This window comes from Bos javanicus, chromosome 2 (assembly GCF_032452875.1).
Source record: "Bos javanicus breed banteng chromosome 2, ARS-OSU_banteng_1.0, whole genome shotgun sequence".
Taxonomy (NCBI): Eukaryota; Metazoa; Chordata; class Mammalia; order Artiodactyla; family Bovidae; genus Bos; species Bos javanicus.
Genome location: NC_083869.1, coordinates 80,736,575 through 80,757,342, shown reverse-complemented (window position 1 = coordinate 80,757,342; position 20,768 = coordinate 80,736,575). Strand labels below are relative to the sequence as shown.

The 20,768-nt window shown below is 37.7% G+C and overlaps 1 protein-coding gene across 1 annotated transcript in view; it reads left to right on the top strand.

The window, feature by feature from the left end:
• Window positions 1-20,768, top strand: part of TMEFF2 (transmembrane protein with EGF like and two follistatin like domains 2) — a 284,699-nt gene that overhangs the window by 230,754 nt on the left and 33,177 nt on the right. The gene's annotated exons all lie outside the window — the stretch shown is intronic.

Below are 20,768 nucleotides of genomic sequence, written 5' to 3'. Positions count from 1 at the left end.
AAACAGATCATCTCTGGTCTTCAGTGTCAGTGCTTTTAGTTGACATTGTTTCTTTCCTATCTATGTCTTTATTGAACATAAGAATGTGTTTTTAAATACATGCAAATGAAAACTAACTAGACACTAAATGTTGTCTGAGATGTTCTAATTTGACATCAGGCTTATCTAGTAAATCCCAAAGAAAAACTTTTGAGATAAAAAGTAAAGTTTAAAAATAACATTTGTTGAAATCCAGATTTAAGACAGGAACAAAGATAATGTCAATGGAAGCTTGCAATTTCTAATTAAACATTGATTGCACACTTTAAAATTCTCCTGGATTTAATTTAGATGTTTATCTTCATCAATGATCTTATTAAAATGTAATATATACACTTTTTAGACATTATTTAAATAATAGTTATGCTGTGTGTGCTTAGTCCCTCAATTGTGTCCGACTCTTTGTGACCCCGTGGACTGTAGCCTACCAGGCTCCTTTGTCCAAAAAGTAGTCGTTTCCCTCAGTCTTTCTAGGACTTCTTTTGTGGCTCAGCTGGTAAAGAATCTGCCTGCAATGTGGGAGACCTGGGTTAGGTCCCTGGGTTGGGAAGATCCCCTGGAGAAAGGAAAGGCTACCCACTCCAGTATTCTGGCCTGGAGAATTCCATGGACTGTTGGACAGTATAGTCCATGGGGTCGCAAAGAGTCGGACACAACTGAGAGACTTTCACTTTCACTTTTCAGCATTTCCATGCTTCCCATAGTTATTTGCATTTTCCTGAATTTGGGGACTCAACCTTTAGAAAAAGTAAAAGGGCCCCAAATGGAGACTCAGTATTTTATTGTCCTCTTAATTTGTTTCACAAGCTCAAAACTCCCCAAGGAGGGAAAACAGGAACTGGGTGATTCCTTTTCCTAGAAGTTTGCTAGTGCTCACAGCTAATTTAATGTCAGTCACTTCCCCTGTTAGACAAACATTCATGTGCTCTCACAACACAGAGAGGTACAGATCTTTAATGCATTCTCCTTTTTCTCCTTACCTGTCTTTAATATTATAGTTTAAAACTTTGAGCTACCCGCCTCTAACATTCTTCCCTTTGAGCCTACCTTGCAGCTGTTAATATAAGAACACATATATCTGATTACAAAAATGGAAATACGCTTTAAAGAAAGCCTAAATCTAAAAATAAATATGCTGTACTTCATTTTTATTTAACCTTAAAAAGAGAAACTCCAGTAAGGACTAGTAGGGGCTTATTTATGAAAAAATGAATGCAAACCACAAGAACCATGCCCCCAGCAAGATTAGAGCCTGACTGAGTTTATGCAGAGCTGTGAATTCCCAGACCCTTCCAGGCACAAAACTGAAATGGACACTAAGAAACCAAAAAATTTGCCACATCATCCCTGCCAGCAGTACTTGTTAATTGTGTCTGACTTGGGTCTCTATTTTGCCCTCTCTTCTTTAATGAGACACAAGGCATTAGTGAGTCCTGAATCGAGAGCTTTGGGTCTCTTTGTTTCAAGGCAGACAGGATCCCTGTCTGATGAGCTAAACAAGCCACTTAATGCTATTCTCCCTTCATCAGTCTAAGATGGGCTTAGATTTAGGTCTTCCTGTTCACTAGCAGAAAGGTTCGGAGAACACAATTTTATAAAACGACAAAGCTGGGGCTTTCAGGGATTTCCATTGTTTCAAAATGCTAATATTAAACTTTCCTTCTGGAAGTTTTTAAATAGCAAATGTTTTACATCTCTTGAAATCTGCAACATTGTCTTTATAGATGTGTGTGTGTGTGTGTGTGTGTGTTGCCCTCATGTTTTGTAATGAAAAAAGAAATGAAGTGCAACTATTTTGTTTTTCTTTATCTGATATGTGTATTTTCTGATTGGGTTGCTTTTCTGTCTGAAAGTCTGGTCATGCTTCATAAAAAAGACTATATATTTTTTTCTGGTAAAACTATGCTTAATTTTATAAGTTATTAACTCCAGTACTCTTGCCTGGAAAATCCCATGGACGGAGGAGCCAGGTAGGCTGCAGTCCATGGGGTCACGAAGCGGCGGACACGACTGAGTGATTTCACTTTCACTTTTCACTTTCATGTATTGGAGAAGGAAATGGCAACCCACTCCAGTGTTCTTGCCTGGAGAATCCCAGGGGCAGCAGAGCCTGATGGGCTGCCGTCTATGGGGTCACACAGAGTCGGACACGACTGAAGCGACTTAGCAGCAGCAGCAGCAGATGTAAAAAAAAAACAAGCAAAACAATCATGAAGTTAAACTAGTCTTTCTTTTATCATCTGGAAAATAAAATATATTTTTAATGCCATTCTCTACTGATTTCCAAAAATATTTGCAGCAAATTACAATTGAAATATAGTCAATGAAATTTTTTAAGGAGAAATTGAAAACATAAAAGCTGAATTTTTGAGGAAAATAAATATATCAGCAACGTAGACTATTACAGTTACTGCATTTAGCACACTAAGCATTCTTGCAATCAATATGAAAAGAGAAATTATTATTGAATCAATTCATTCAACAAATATTTGGTTATTATATGCATTCTGCTGTCCTGGGCTTTACAAAGGTAAACATGTCAATGGAAATCTCTGCTAAAATGAAGCTTAGGTCTTTCACTGTCTGATGAAAATAATCAGTTCAGAGGCCAAAGTTTCTTTGGAACTAAATTCTAAGGAAATATTTAGTGTAGATCTTATAAGGCATCACTGGAAAATATAGAATGGATAAGATCTTCAACAGTGATTTTTTATAAAATATGCCAAGAGGCTCTTTATATGGCTGGGGATTTTTAAATCAATTTTTGATAACATTCTAGAACATAGCATTAAAATATATATAACTCAATGATAGGGTTCCTATGTCAGACTAAAGTAATTAGTTAGATTCATGTATATTTTCAAATTGAAAAATAAATAACCCAGAGTACTGAGGAAAATAGCTCCAAGAGAAAGCACACGCAGTCTGTCTTTCTCATGTAGCTACAGGTTCAACAGGATAACAGAACAGTCAGAAAGCTTGAGTAAAGATAAAGGATATGTTAGATTACAGCCTGTATATGGGGAAGAGAAACCCCCCTGTTTTTATTAGTTGTTAATGAGGAAAATAAGTCCTGAGTCATTCCCACTCTAGGGAGGGAGCCAGGCTCTTCTTAGCTCTGAGTCTAGTTATGGAGTCCATGTGTCTACTTGATCTACATTACACTGGTTGTTCACTATTTCTTATAAAATTTAGGCAGGATTAATTTTTAGGAAATGTTCTTTTTTCCTTATCTTTAAGCAATAATTTAGATATTAAGCTCGGGTCTGAAATGTGGAAGAAAATAACCAGAACTACACATTTAAACCAAATTCTATCCATCCTATTATTATTCCATAAACCCATTTTTCTACACTAAGAGGAAACTGACATCTTGAAAGGGTATCTAGATAGCCTAAGTGAATTGTCATAATAACTTGTTCTCTGTAGAAGCCATGGCAATTTACAAAGGCTTTTCACATATATTGTCTCCTTCTGTCTTGACAACTGAAATCTGAGGGAGATATTATATTCATTTGACAGGTGAGAAATGGAGGTTCAGGAAGATTAAGTAAAAAGACTATGTGATAGAGCTAAGGCTCAAAGCATCTTTGCTAATTTCAGATTCCAGCAAAATGTGAATGGTGAGGGATCAGGGGAGAAGCATCACTACCTAACATTCTTAGAGGCTTTGGGACTGACACTACACCTTAAAGGTTAACCCGTTTTGAATCTAGATTCAAAACTGTTTCACCATGATACCCCCATTGCTGTGAGATGGCCCAGAGTTACTCTTCTCTTTGAACTTATGTCTATATATTATAAGCACTATATTGTTTGGTCTTAAAATTCTCCTGTTCTTTTTCCTATTTATCCACATACACAGGAGAAGCCAAAGGGAATAGGATTTGTTACCAAGTAATGTGCATTAATAGAAAATGTGTGTGTGTGACACTTTGTAGTTTTACAAAGATCCATCCACATTATCTTATTTGCTTTAACATCAGTTCAATAGTATAGTGTTACAAATATTTAGGGGAAATAAAATCGCGGCTCAAAGACAGTAAATGGTTGACCTGGAGCTGGATGCAGTATTTTGATGTATTGACCAGCCACCCATGCAAAAAAGGCACTTGCTTGATTTATTTACTATTTCCCTCAATTGCCCTTCTACTATATATATATATAAACATGACTGCCAAGTGACTCCATATCATATTTTTAATACTAATTAATTCAGTCATGCGGCAAAAATCTGCATTTAAAATGGAAACTTTTTCTATTTGCTTGTGAACACAAGGAACACTTCACCAGAAAGCACGTTATGTCTAGGCCAATAATTTGATCTGTAGGAAATAAATAAATAAATAGCAGCAAATACAGACAGCAGCTTGTAGCACAAATATTGGTATCAACAGGGAAATAAATAAAAATGTTTGCCTGGGCTATTACAGTGCCACCAGACTAGCCTAAAATATTTAAGTTCAGGAAATGAATTAAGATGTCAAGATTTTCTCAAGATTTCTGAGGGAAAGTGTCTCAATTTGAGTATTTTCCCCTCTGGGATTTAGTTTAGAGTGCTGCAAAATTCATAAAGCTTTCTATGAACTCTAACTCACAATTTTTCCTGCTCTCTTGAACTTCTGTGCTTTCATTGTTTTCCCCATAAAATCATGTAGCCAGTCATCTGTAATATGATGTTATGTTCATGGTTATAGATAAACACAGAAATAGTATTTGCAATACAGATGAAGGTTTTCTACTGAAGAGTTGCCTTGGGCCTTGCTAGACACACTGGAAAACTTTGTGTTTATGCCCCAGTTCATAAAAGCATCCTGAATCATTTATGTGCACTTTTTTTTTTCCTATTTGAAACACTTTTTTTCTAAAACAAACTGTTCACCATGAGGTGTTACTCATCAACTTTTCCTTCCTATGAAGGTGTGACAGCCAGTTTAGTGGTTAAAGCCATCACAAATCAGACAGGGCTGCGTTGAAACACTGGCCGTGTTTTTATTGCTTATTTAAGCTTGAATCAGTTAGTTAACCATTCTGAGCCTCAGTTTCTTTATCTGTTCAATAATAAGCCTATTTCCTCAGAGCTGAAGTTTGAGTGAGATGAAATGTAAGTATATATGTGTCAATGTTACTCTCCCAACTCATCCCATCCTTCCCTTCCCCATCTCCTGTGTCCATATGTCCGTTCTCTATGTCTGCATATTTATTCTTGTCTGGAAATAGGTTCATCTGTACCATTCTTCTAGATTCCATATATATGTGTTAATACACTATATTTGTTTTTCTCGTCTGACTTATTTCACTTTATATGACAGACTATGTCCATTCACATCACTACAAATGCCCCAGTTTCATTCCTTTTTATGGCAGAGCAATGTTGTATTTTGTATATGTACCACATCGTATTTATCCATTCATCTGCCTATGGACACTATCATGTGTAAAATAATTGGCTAGTGGAAAGCCATATAGCACAGGAAGCTCAGCTCAGTGTTCTGTGATGACCTAGAGGGGTGGGGTTGGTGGAAGTGGGAGGCTCAAAAGGGAGGGATATATATATATATACATATAGATGATTCACTTTGTTGTACAGCAGAAACTATCACACCATTGTAAAGCAATTATACTAAAAAAAAAAAAAAGATGTTACATAAGGCATCAGCAAGCAGCAAGTAAGCTAGCTATTGCTGTTAGTTTCCTTTTGGTCTGAAAATTTTAAAGAATTTATTTTATGGGAAATGTAACACATTGTGTGGGATATGGTTTGTTCACATATGGGTTCAGAGTTTCTATACATATACTGTCATTTATAAGATCAAAAAAGTACAAAAGTTTTATTTTTTCCTACCCAAGTCATATAACAACTTATTGCAAGATCCTTTGGCTTATTTTTTAATTCACCTATAAAGAAGTACTTATTAAGCCCCTGCCATCTCTAAGTCTTTGACATATTAGTATGTCAAATTTATTACATGGTCATTTTTTCAGTTTTCCTCTAGTCAACACAATGTTATGTATGGTATATTTTGATCATTTAAAAAACGTGATCACCAGATTATTACACTATGTGATCCAAATAGGAATTTAATAAGAGGAAATAACATTTGACAGGACTACAAGATCACGGTATCACTTTTTTTTTCTAGTTGAGCTTTAAAATTAGTCATTTATACCCCAGAGTATACAGGAATTTTTTCCACTTGTGCAGAATATTTAGGGAAAGTGTCAAAGTCAGAATAAACAGTTTTAACAAAAACTGACTATCGAGGAAAAACAAGTCTTCTTGGCCTAGGAGGCAAAGAGGAAAAGCTGTTTGAGTTCAAACATCTAGATATCACTGGTGAAAGTGAGATAATTCTCCACTATGGTTTACCTTTTTACCTCAAATATGACATTTCTCTTCCTAAGGAGCAGTAGTTTAAGTATGGGTAGAATATGTGAAACTGAAATAAGAGCAGGATATCTTCAAATTCTCTGTATAATTTCAAGACACATAGTTCTCCATAAAACTAACATCTAGAATTCAAGCAGTTTCAAAGAGCCCAAAATATCTACAGCACTTTGATTTACTTCTTTTGTTAATGAGTCTGACATGCCCCAAATATATGAACCCACATTATCAAGAACATTAAAAATTCAATTCTCACATCTTGACAATTTGAGACTGTGTACAAACATAATCAACTAAAAATATTTTAAAATATCTCAAAAACTAAAATCTCTCAGAGAAAATGCATTTCTAAACCCTGTTACTCGTTTCATGGGTTGTAGCTTATTCCCTATAGTTGATCATTTGTAAGACGCTCAGACTTTTAGTTTGAACTCAAATGGAACCAAGAGAAATCTAACTTATGAGCTAAACTCTAGGCATAAAGTGCATTAAGATCATAATAAGGCTTGAGGAATGTAACCTGAAAATAGTAAGGAGGACCTAAGAGGAAAGCATACCATCCCCACCTCTGAGTCCTGAAAGCTGAAGGGACTTGGTACTTTCAGGGAAAGCTAGTGCTTCAGTATGCAAGAAGAGAGATGAGAATTTGAGTGACACATCTGACGACAGAGGATATTTTGCCAGTTATGGAGCACAGTTCCAGGTGAGCTTTGGGAAGTGGCTAGAGTTGGGAGACAGAGACAGGTTTAGTTAAGGGCAGAGAACCAACAAGCGCAGCACATCACATAGTGGAGAGGATGAATGGTAGAGACAGGCAACTGGGAGAGTGAAAGTGAAAGTGTTAGTCTCTCAGTCGTGTCCCACTCTTTGGGACCCCATGCACTATAGCCCACCGGGCTCCTCTGTCCATGGGATTCTCCAGACAGGAATACTAGAGTAGGTAGCCATTTTCTTCTCCAGGGAATCTTCCTGACCCAGGGATGGAACCTGTGTCTCCTGCATTGCAGCCAGATTCTTTACCATCTGAGCCATGGAGCAGGGGGAAGACTATTGGGATAGGATAACACAAGAATTGGATATTTACTGAATTCATGACAAATCTCTTAGACTTGTGGACTCAGAGATCTACATTTTCAACACTCTAAAAGTAAGCTGTTACCTCCCCGGTAAACCAAGATTCAATGTCAGTGTATAGATTTGCAATAAGATAGAATTGTCTAGAGCCCTTGGTTCCTTAGCCAGTGCATTCTCTTCTTAGAGTTGAATTCTCCAAGAAGCCCAGTTATAATGAGGCCATTTAGTGAATCTGAACAGAGCATATTTTCTTTAGATGTTTAAGGAATCAAGCTAAGACAGCCTGATACAAAAGGGTATACAATAGAGATATTCTTGTCCTCAAATTTATATAGATAATAAGTGTTTTTAGCCAGGATTTCCTCTTCCATGGTTAGCACTTAAGAGTAATGCTATCGGCCTATGTAACTCTCCTTTGTTGAGTTTCCATTTCTGGGTGTTCTTGTCCAATCTTCCTATATTTCTAGATATAGTAAAGTTTAGACATGCTCTCCCAAAAGCCAACTCATGATTTTAAGACTTTCTAGTGCTCTGGAAAAGCACAGGGCAATCCCTTCTTCCTACTTCTGAGTTCCTCTGGGATTTTCCCCCAAGAAATTACAATATTTGTATATATATCAATATTAACCATATTGGGTTGATAAGTCCTTCTACATTTTGAAAGTCGCAAAAGTTTTTATGCAAAGTTATCTTTCAAAGCCTTTCCATAACATATAATTCAAAGAGGTCTGACCATTAACTAACAAAAATGAGTAAATCTTAGGAAGCAAGTTTAATATTTTGGGTGTATCCTAAAATAATTCTTAGGATTTATGCCAATAAATTTCCTTTATAGTGACATTGTTAATGTTTCATTTCAATACAAACAGAACAATTTTATTTATTATTCAAAACAGAATGAGATGGAGGATTTTGTGGGGAACTGTGAATGAATCATCAATGTTTGGTAGTGTTAGATAATATTCCTGTAACATATGAAAGTGTACTTGCTCAGTCACGTCTGACTCTTTGCAACTCTATGGACTGACTGTAGCCCACTAGGCTCTTCTGTCCATGGAATTTTCCAGGCAGGAATACTGGAGTGGATTGCCATTTCCTATAACATATATTCAAGGCCAAATTAAAAAAAAAAAATCGACTGCTTTTAGGTGGTGCTAGTGGTAAAGAACCCCCCTGCCGATTGATACAGGAGAAAGGAGACACAGTTTCCATCCCTGGGGCAGGGAGATTCCCTGGACGAGGGCATGGCAATCCACTGCAGTATTCTTGCCTGGAGAATCGCATGGACAGAAGAGCTGGCTGGCTACAGTCCATGGGACCGCAAAGAATCGGACATGACTAAAGCGACTTAGCATGCATGCACTGCTTTTATCTTTCACATTTTCTAAGACTCAAATTTGTGTGTTCCAGCCATACATCAGAAAACCTCTTCCCGAGAGCATTTCATTTAATAATGGAAATAAATGTCTGTTTAACTAAAAAAAATTTTTGAATAAAATTTAAAAAATCGTTCAGAAAATGAAGCCTATAAACAAGCTGCATTTGTTCTCCAGAAATTAAGTATTCCAGAAAGATCATGTTATTAGTCTACAGAGTTTAAATCAACAGGCAATTAGTGTTTTGTCAGGCAGTACACATCCAAATTCACTTCTGCAGATTGACTGTTCATGTACTGTCACAATTATTCTACAAATCTTGCACCACTGGGTTTTTTTCCTATTTATTTTTCCATTATTTAAAGAGCCCCAGGGAGGTTGAAGGTTTCTGGTTGTTTGAAATGATCTCTGAGCAATCTTACTCCTATCTCCAAACCCAGCCACTCACCCTTCCCCACAGTAGGCACATATGCCTTTGTTTCTGATTTTTTAATGAAATGTAGTGATGGAAGCATGAGGAGGAACCAACAGGCAGGCCAGGGAAACTTATCTGTAAAGTCATTTAAATAAAGTGTCCACACTGCCTACTATATGCAATAGTAGGCAGAGCACCCATCAACAGTGATAGACAACCATTACCTCTCACTTATCTAAGCATATTGTTGAGAGTCTATTCTAAAATTCAAGCTGACTGCTTTCTGCAATTTAATATGCTTCTTAGCTGTTCACATTAGCCATGAATTGGTATATGCTTAGGAAATACAGCTAATTGTAATGTTATCCTAAGAAAACCACTGTCATCTTCATTATAATCATGATTATTATCATCATCATATCAGGAAAATAATATACTGGAATAGGATCACTTAGCTCTTTCCAAAATCAAGTAGAAATTTTATGTGTATTGTCTACTGTTTTAAATTCTCTACAAGGCTATTCTCCAATCATATAGGTAGCCATATTTATTTCTTAATTTAATTTTAATTTCATAGCAAATAACTTACAAAGAGCATTTGGTAGGAGAAAGAGCCTGGAATAGGAATGCAAAAATTTCAACTTAATGTCAACTTTATTCTAACCTACCTCATCGAAACTTAAACAGGTATTTAGCCTCTAAGAATCTTAAGTTTTCCCATCAATAAAATTTGAAAGTAAAATTATATTATAATGAAGTCTTTCAGGATTTAGGATTCTATAATCAAATATACAACTATAGTTCAAAAAGCATTATCTTGAAGGAAAGGCATTGACCATTACCTTGTGCCAGTGATTCTCAACTGGGGCAACATTTAATAACGTCTAGAATTGATTGTCTGGGGATGAGGAGGTAGACGTACATCTAGAAGGTGGAGGCCAGGGTTGCTGCCAAACTAAACCTCTTACAATGTAGAGGATAGGTCCCCACAACAAGGAATTATCTAGCCAAAAGTGCCAATAGTGTCAAGGTTTGGAAACCCTGCTTAATGGCATTAGAAAAGCCTTTGTGTGGATCACAATAAACTGTGGAAAATTCTGAAAGAGATGGACATACCAGACCACCTGACCTGCCTCTTGAGAAACCTATATGCAGGTCGGGAAGCAACAGTTACAACTGGACATGGAACAACAGACTGGTTCCATAGGAAAAGGAGTACGTCAAGGCTGTATATTGTCACCCTGCTTATTTAACTTCTATGCAGAATAGATCATGAGAAACGGCGGGCTGGAAGAAGCACAAGCTGGAATCAAGATTGCCAGGAGAAATATCAATAACCTCAGATATGCAGATGACACCACCCTTAGGGCAGAAAGTGAAGAGGAACTAAAAAGCCTCTTGATGAGAGTGAAAAAGTTGGCTTAAAGCTCAACATTCAGAAAACGAAGATCATGGCATTTGGTCCCATCACTTCATGGGAAATAGATGAGGAAACAGTGGAAACAGTGTCAGACTTTATTTTTGGGGGCTCCAAAATCACTGCAGATGGTGATTGCAGCCATGAAATTAAAAGATGCTTACTCCTTGGAAGGAAAGTTATGCCCAACCTAGATAGCATATTCAAAAGCAGAGGCATTACTTTGCCAACAAAGGTCCGTCTAGTCAAGGCTATGGTTTTTCCTGTGGTCATGTATGGATGTGAGGGTTGGACTGTGAAGAAAGCTGAGCACCAAAGAATTGATGCTTTTGAACTGCGGTGTTGGAGAAGACTCTTGAGAGTCCCTTGGACTGCAAGGAGATCCAACCAGTCCATTCTGAAGGAGATCAGCCCTGGGTGTTCTTTGGAAGGAATGATGCTAAAGCTGAAACTCCAGTACTTTGGCCACCTCATGTAAAGAGTTGATTCATTGGAAAAGACTCTGATGCTGGGAGGGATTGGGGGCAGGAGGAGAAGGGGATGACAGAGGATGAGATGGCTGGATGGCATCACCGACTCGATGGACATGAGTTTGAGTGATCTCCAGGAATTGGAGATGGACAGGGAGGCCTGGCATGCTGTGATTCATGGGGTCACAAAGAGTCAGACACGACTAAGTGACTGAACTGAACTGAACCACACTCCTTAAGGGCTTCCCAGGTGGCTCAGTGGGTAAAGAACCTGCCTGCCAATGCAGAGATGTAAGAGACGAGGGTTCAATCCCTGGATCAGGAAGATCCCCTGGAATACTGGCATGGAAACCCACTCCAATATTCTTGCCTGGAGAATCCCCATGGAGAAAGGAGCCTGGCAGGCTACAGTCCAGAGTGTCGCAGAGTCAGACACAACGGAGGCAACTTAGCACACATGCATATACATTACCTAGGCTCTAGACATTAAGTGACACCATGAAGTCCAGAACTGGGCCCTCTAATCATTTCTCTGTTTTCCCGTGCCACAGAGGAGACATAACCCTAAATCAAGGATCACTGACTTAGTCCAGGTTTCTTTTTATCTCACTGTTTGAAACATACAGTCTTTTTTTTAAAATTATGGTTGTCTCATAAATAGAAATATCCTTTACTGCTTTCCTTTACTGCTTTACAAATAAGAAGGCATGTCTGTTTCTGAATGTCTTTACAATAAGAAGGAATACATTTTCTGAATGATGAAAAGGCATCTAGCTAAAAAGGAAGTTATACTCTTAGTTATCATAAGTTACTAAGGAAAGTCCCCTAGTCGTAATTGGATCCTTATCTTATTCAGTATTCTTAGCTAGTAGTCTAATAACCCAGGTCCCTGCTTTGTTTCAGTGCAAAGCTGTGTCATCCTTGTGTTCATATTAGTTACTCCTTAAAACATTTTGACTAAATCGCTGAGCCAAACATTGCCTGTATGAAAGATCTTTAATGACATTCTCTGAGGAGGCAACAGCAACTATTTCAAAGCTTCTTTTATTATCTGGCACTTCCTCAGTAGAAATCTTTATAAACCTGATTTAGAGGAATATATTTAAAATTGGGCTGGCTAAATTCTATTTAAGTGTCCAACAGCAATTCTTAAGGCTGAAATTGTGTTGTTCATGGAACTGCATGCTTGATAATGGCTTTAGATCTCAGGTGTTCATGAAAACCTTCATAGTTTTAAATGGAGGTGAGCTTGGAGATGCCTCTTAAAAGGCAACCTAGAGCTCAGCTAGACCTTCCTCAGGGAAGGACACCTATGTGTGTTACTGTTTAGCAGCTCCCAGGCACAGATCCTCCTTGGAATGGGGAATGAACCTGGCTGCACTGGTTTGCTGTCGTACCTAGTAAAATAAAGTTATTGGTTTTGCAACAAGGACAATGAGGATATTTGTTTTAAAAGACAACTTGGAAAAATAGCAAAGACAACAGGAAATGATAAATGAGCAAGTCTTTGCTACAGTAATTACTTTGGTATTGAAACAAATGAAGAACTTTCACAGCAATGTTATTTTCTGTCTTAGTTTATACTACTACCTATTCATATAGTACATGTACCATTGGGCTTTATGCTGAAACAAAAAAAAAAATCTAAGAAGGAAGAGGTGGTAAATAAATTGTCTGAGATATATTTGTTAATGTTTTGAAAAACTTATGATGTCCTTTCTAAAAACAAACTATCTCTGAAAGATGGGAATTTTTTTTTTCATCTGCACGTTTTATGCCAAAAATTAGTCACTAAAAAAATGAACTAAATCTGTCTGGTATAGACAAATGAAATAACATATAAGTATCTATAATCTATTTTTTTAATTTAGGTAATGAATATATTTAATTTGCCTGTGCTGAATCTTCTTTGCTGCATGGGCTTTTCTCTTGTTGCAGAGCACAGGCTCTAGGGCACGTGGGCTTCAGTAGTTATGGTTCTGGGCTCTGAAGCACAAGCTCAGTAGTGTGGTACACAAGCTTAGATGCTCCGCAGCACGTGGGATCTTCCTGGATCAGGTATCAATCCCATGTCTCCTGCACTGGCAGGTGGATTCTTCACCACTGAGCCACCAAGAGAGCCCTGTAATCCATTTATTGAATATTATTCTGTATATGGTTTGTTAATTCCCTATCGAAATGTTTTTATTGTGGAAAGCATACTGGATAGGTTGACAAAAGACCTAAATTCTAAACCTACTTGCTCAACTTACAAATATTATATCATCTGGGAAAGTCTCCTAACCTCCCTGAGAATCTTAAATAAAGATTATATCTTTTCTGCCTTTTCACATGTTTTGAAAATGAAAATCCATTGTAAGATGAGATTCATTTGGAGTTATAAGGAATTATTATTGGCACAAATTTAGGATATGGATACTTCTTATTCTAACATGTTTCTCATGTTGTCATCAAAGTTTTAATTGTTTTTAAGACTGAAATAATTCTTTACTTTGGATAGATAGCACAATTGTATCTAATTTTTTTAGGTTCTAGATTTCTATTTTCCTCTTTCTGTGTATGTGTATTAGTTGGATCTTTTTTTTTTAAAAAAATGGCAAGTCTGCATTTGACGATATTCCCTTGAATATGTATAAAATTTAGAATTTATGCTTCAGGTAATTCTGTTTCCTACTGACTGGCTTAAATCTTGTTCAAGCTCCATTTTCTAAAAGCACAAGGGCTGTTTGGGGCAACCATTCATACTGTTACAATGATTTTTTTTTTCTTTCAATGTTCTCCTAAGTAATAGAAGAGTTCACTGTACTCAACATGTGTAAAATGTTTCAGAATTTGAGTAAAAATTGTATTAGTTCAAGGTAATATGATTTAGCTCCATTAAGAGAACTCTACCAGGCTTCCCTGGTAGCTCAGTTGGTAAAAAATCTGCCTGCAATGCAGGAGTCCGCTTGCAAAGCAGGAGACCCAGGTTCAATTCCTGGGTCCAGAAGATCCCCTGGAGAAGGAAATGGCAACCCGCTCCAGTATTCTTGCCTAGAAAATCCCATGGACAGAGGGGCCTGGCAGGCTACAGTCTATGGGATCACAAGAGTCAGACACGACTTCGCAACTAAACCAGCAAACCACCACCAAGAGAACTCTCTTACAGAATTTGAATGTAGCAGGGTACCAATTAAAATTATGAGTTAAAGTTGTTAACTGCCTATTCTAGGTAAGACACACCATCATTTCTACATTTTGGATATGAGTTTTACTCACTGATAATTTAATCAATAAATACAAATGTAAACATTTCTAGTACCAGCACAGATTTTAAATTATAACTCTTGTCCTCTCCCCAAGTAAATGGAAAACAAAGAGACAATCAAATCACTTGTGTACATAAAGATGAAATTCTTACCACTTTCCCTCATACAAATGAGCCTCTATCCTATATTTATATCTCTTTGGAGAACTGGATTGCTTGTTTTTTTGATCACCTTAATCACCAAAGATTTTTATAGGAATTTGAATTCCATAGTTGCCCTTTATTCCTTGAAAAAGGAAAGGAAAACAAAAAATAAACTTTTGGAGTTTACCCCCATTGCTTATATTTACGTTTATCTACTATAATATTTTTAGTAGATGGGATGCTCAGATTTTAGCAGAATACATCTACAAACTATTTTTAGACTCTGTATTTAATCTTGAGCCTTGAGTTCATTCACTGCTCTATGTGACATTTTAAAAACCTGAGCAAACAGTATTATTCTTGGAAAAGAAAAGCCCTTTCTCACTAGATTTAGCATTTAGAAACAATATTGAGTTGATTTGAATCAGAAAATTGTCTCCGAAAACCTGAAATGAATATAAACATTAGGAAGATGATCTCACCTCCTATTTCCTGCCCTTGGTCTTGTACTATTTCTTTTGGAAGCGGTTCTTAAATGTTCACTCAAGCCCTGTATGTGATAGGATCCATTCTAAAGCCACAGTTTGCTTTGGTTTTGTCAGAGCCCAGGCTTACTGCACTCTGTGCTTTCAGATCTGTGCAAGACTCCTCTGCTGTGGGGTAGAACCCTGTTCATAACAAGTGTGTTATAATCATCCTACCAAGCACTGTCATCTCATATGTCAAGATCACTTGTTTATTTTCCTATTTCTTCACCACCATCACTCCCCATCACCACCCCCCACCACCCCCCACCACCACCCCCCACCCCCCTGCAAAAGAAAATGGTGCTCTTAGGTGAATAAAGCTCTCCTGCCTTACCCTGCAGGCAGAATTCTTACATTCCTTGGGGTTACAAAGGATCATATCCCTTTCTGCCCTGAGGAGAAAAAAAAAGCCAAAGATGCATCATTAATCATGCAAACTGTCTACTGCAACACTGCCAAGAAAATGATCATTCCCATATCAGCCATCAATATTCCTGACACCTGTCTAAAAGCTCAGGTCATGCATATCCATCTGCCTTTAGAGAAGTGTCAATGTGCAAACATCCCTTCACTATTTTTAGGGTCATGTTAAAACTATTCATCACCTGCCTGTCAGTTCATCCAATTTGTCATATTATCCTGATGTACCAATGTCTATTATTGGTCATTCCCCTTCTATATTGTGTTTTTAGAGCACTAGGGTATACCATGTTTTTGAAACTGTCCAATACAAAAGAGGCAGTGGAATCCTACAGTAAGCCAGAATTCTCACCAAGAAATTATTTTGCTCAGAGTCCTTTCATGCTTAATGGAAAATGAAAATGTTTGGGGTTCCTCTGTCTAATGCAAGTTTCACTTCAATCTAATTTTTGGTAAATGAATTCTGATTTCTAATGAATTTCATTATAAACACAGTATTTCTCTCTTGGGAAATGATTCCAAGGGGTTAAAACACAACTTACAAGGAAAGAAAACTTTTTAAATTAAGGGGTTAAAGAAAAGCTGTTGTGATAAAAATGTCAACACTCAAATGCCAAGGAATATTGTGTTCTATATTAAAATTAAATAGAAATTTTGATAAAATATATTCAGCAACAGAAACTTAAATAATATGATGGTATCTCTCAATTATTATTCTTAGTATAAAAGTTACAGTCCCTAAAATCAAAGTCAAATTTTTCACTGATCTCAAATCATTTTAACATTTCTATTTTACATCTAATACAACCTTAAAACTAGTATAACTCTTTCTCCATACTCTTTGACTTTTTTTTTCCATTGTACCTGTTTCCATTCTCTTCTGCTAAAACCTATGACATGGGTTATGGTATCTTTAAATAACGGAGGCATTTCCATGTAGGTGGGAAAATCTTGGAATTGGGATTTAAGGCACCTATGATTCTCATCATTTTTATGCACTAAGCCCCAGGGAGACCCGTGTTAGGTCCCATATTTGTTCATAACCTCCCAGAGTGTTAGTTGTCTTCTCTGTAAACCATAGGCCTTGAATAGATGATCTCAATGTTTATTCCAGATGACAATCTCATACATTACTGTAGACAGCAATGACACATAAAGCCACAAAGAGTGAGTCCAGTGAATTTCCCCAGAATCTGCCTCAATAGGTTAAAATCCTGAAAGTGATTAGCAAATTAGCAGAGTGCCTCTTCAGAATCATTCTTACTGTGGTCACCACTGTTGTCCGAGCTTGTCAAAACAGCAAGTTCTAAGCCTAGTAAAGTTCCACCTATTTTCAGACACTTTCAAGTGATATGATTTTTAACTGTGACACCCATAAAATAAAGTGCCCTGGTTCTCAGGCTGCAGAATCAGATGTAACAAAAAAATCCAAGACCCCCCACCCCAAATCTATTCATTAGGAAGATGCATTGCAGAATTTTAATATTGGTGAATTTTTATGAAAACTGATCAATTTCTTATGATTCTGGTAATATTTGTTTTGACTTTTTACAAATTAGAGAATTCAGAGGAAGACTACATCCAGACCTGTCTCTCACTTGAAATTCAAAAATTTATGTTACTCTAACAAGCCCTTTTTACTAAATGATGATTATTCAAATAACTTTTTACAGTAAGTAAAAAATAAAGGACTAAGAGTGCTGAAGTAGAAGTAAAATAATAGAAAACGGTAGAAAAATAGATTTATTTTTCATTTACTTTGTGTCATGAGTATATATGGCCATTCTTGATAGCTCAGATGTAAAGAATTTGCCTGCAGTGTAGGAGGCTGGGGTTTGATCCCTGGGTAGGGAAGATCCCCTGGAAAAGGGAATGGCAATCCACTCCATTATCTTGCTTGGAGAATTCCATGCATAGCGGAGCCTGGTGGGCTATAGTCCATGGGGTTGCAAAGAGTCAGACATGACTGAGTGACTAACACACATGCATATACATTTATATTTGTGTTATATTTGTGTTTACACACACACACACACACACAACATGCTGTCTTATCTCCTCACAACCTGCTTGGGGAGAAGGTGTCCTTTCTAGAAATAAAGTGTAGCTCAGAGATGCTAATATAAGAGAGCAGAGACTCAAGCTGATGGAGTGACCATGACTGGCAATAAGAGAAGTAGGGGGTATTACAGAGACATTGGTACTTACCTTGGTGGCAGAGAAAAGAGCAGTATAAAACTAGGGAATAGCATTTGAAAAGGCAAAGAGGCATTGATAAGCAGGCTTTTTTTAGGGACCGGCAAATAGTCTGAAGTGGCTGAAGCATAGGATGAGGGAAAGGAAAAGAGGGCTAAAATGGGAATGGCAATGAGGAACTTCAAAGAAGAAAATGGCAACCCACTGCAGTAATCTTGCCTGGAAAATCCCATGGATGGAAGAGCCTGGCTGTTATAGTCCATGGGGTCGCCAAGAGTTGGAAAGTGAGTGAGTTCACTTTCACTTTCAAGGAAAGTTGAAATTTACTCTGCTCATAAGGGGCCATTGAGGTATCTTAAATGATGTCATATTTTTAATTAGGAAAAAAACTTGACAGCAAAGTAAATAATAGGCTAAAAACATAAGGCAAAATGACTTAGGAGAACATGGCGTTAACTAGAGAACAATGAAGCATGAATGCCATTGATGGTGGTGGCAGTGGAGAGGGAGAAACAGATCTGGGATGGATTTAAGAGCTAAAAGGTTCTCAGATTTGTCAACTGACTGGATATGAATGTCAAGAGAAAGGGAGAATCAAGAAAAATGTGAAAGATTTTGCTTGGCTTCCTAAATGAATGATAGTTCCATTCTCTAAGATAAGGAAAACAGTATAAGGAAGAGCATATTTGGGGACAAAATATTGAGTCCATTTTTTACCTGTTTTATTTGAGGACATCAGCATAGAAATGAACACGTGGGGATAGAGGTCTAGAGAGAAGTGGATTGAAAATAATGATGTTGAGTTCAGTTCAGTCTCTCAATCGTGTCTGACTCTTTGCGACCCCAATAACCACAGCACGCCAGGCCTCCCTGTCCATCACCAACTCCTGGAGTTCACCCAAACTCATGTTCATTGAGTCAGTGATGCCATCCAACCATCTCATCCACTGTCATCCCCTTCTCCTCCTGCCCTCAATCTTTCCCAGCATCAGGGTCTTTTCAAATGAGTCAGCTCTTCGCATGAGGTGGCCAAAGTACTGGAGTTTCAGCTTTAGCATCATTCCTTCCAAAGAAATCCCAGGGCTGATCTCCTTCAGAATGGACTGGTTGGATCTCCTTGCAGTCCAAGGGACTCTCAGGAGTCTTCTCCAACACCACAGTTCAAAAGCATCAATTCTTCGGCTCTCAGCTTTCTTCACAGTCCAACTCTCACATCCATACATGACCACGGGAAAAACCATAGCCTTGACTAGATGGACCTTTGTTGGCAAAGTAATGTCTCTGCTTTTGAATATGCTGTCGAGGTTGGTCATAACTTTCCTTCCAAGGAGTAAGTGTCTTTTAATTTCATGGCTGCAATCACCATCTGCAGTGATTTTGGAGCCCCAAAAAAATAAAGTCTGACACCGTTTCCTCATCTATTTCCCATGAAGTGATGGGACCAGATGCCATGATGTTAGTTTTCTGAATGCTGAGTTTTAAGCCAACTTTTTCACTCTCCTCTTTTACCTTCATCAAGAGGCACTTTAGTTCTTCTTCACTTTCTGCCATAATGGTGATATCATCTGCATATCTGAGGTTATTGATATTTCTCCTGGCAATCTTGATTCCAGCTTGTGCTTTTTCCAGCCCAGCCTGTCTCATGATATACTCTGTATATAAGTTAAATAAGCAGGGTGACAATATACAGCCTTGACGTACTCCTTTTCCTATTTGGAACCAGTCTGTTGTTCCATGTCCAGTTCTGTTGCTTCCTGACCTGCATACAGGTTTCTCAAGAGGCAGATTAGGTGGTCTGATATTCCCATCTCTTTCAGAATTTTCCACAGTTTATTGTGATCCACACAGTCAAAGGCTTTGGCATAGTCAATAAAGCAGAAATAGATGCTTTTCTGGAACTCTCTTGCTTTTTTAATCATCTAGCAGTTGTTGACAATTTGATCTCTGGTTCCTCTGCCTTTTCTAAAACCAGCTTGAACATCTGGAAGTTCACAGTTCACGTATTGCTGAAGCCTGTCTTGGAGAATTTTGAGCATTATTTTACTAGCGTGTGAGATGAGTGCAATTGTGCGGTAGTTTGAGCATTCTTTGGCATTGCCTTCCTTTGGGATTGGAATGAAAACTGACCTTTTCCAGTCCTGTGGCCACTGTTGAGTTTTCCAAATTTGCTGGCATATTGAGTGCACCACTTTCACAGCATCATCTTTTAGGATTTGAAATAGCTCAACTGGAATTCCATCACCTCCACTAGCTTTGTTCATAGTGATGCTTCCTAAGGCCCATTTGACTTAGCATTCCAGGACGTCTAGGTGAGTGATCACACCATTATGATTATCTGGGTCATGAAGATCTTTTTTGTACAGTTCTTCTGTGTATTCTTGCCATCTCTTCTTAATATCTCCTGCTTCTGTTAGGTCCATACCATTTCTGTCCTTTATCTAGCCCATCTTTGCATGAAATGTTCCCTTGGTATCTCTAATTTTCTTGAAGAGATCTCTAGTCTTTCCCATTCTATTGTTTTCCTCTATTTCTTTGCATTGGTCTTCCTCAAAAGGACATTGAGCTTTGGGCTGTCAGGGAATTCAGGAGAGGGAAAAGCTAAGACAACCCAGGATATATCCCTGGGAAACAGTGGGGCCCACACTAGGGAGCCCTGGAAGCAAATGGAAAGTGTAGAAACACTCAGACCCCATGGACTCCTTTGTTCATGGGATTCTCCAGGCAAGAATACTGAATGGGTTGCCGTTTCCTCCTCCAGTGGATCTTCCTAACTGGGGGATAGAACCCTCGGCTCCTGTGTCTTCTGCATTGGCATACAGATTCTTTACCATTGAGCTACCAGGAAAGCCCTCCTTCTTCTTTTATGTTTCTTACAACTCTAATGTCAAAAAAACAGTCATTTAACTCTGAGTTGTATTTTAAAACACCCTTCTTGTTGCAAACTTATTTTTTTGTGTATTATGTTTAAAGAGTACTATTTGGCCTTAGCTTTTTCTGTGTTCTTAAAGATGTGTCCCTCATCTGGTCCCCTGGTAGGACCCCTCATATGTTTCAA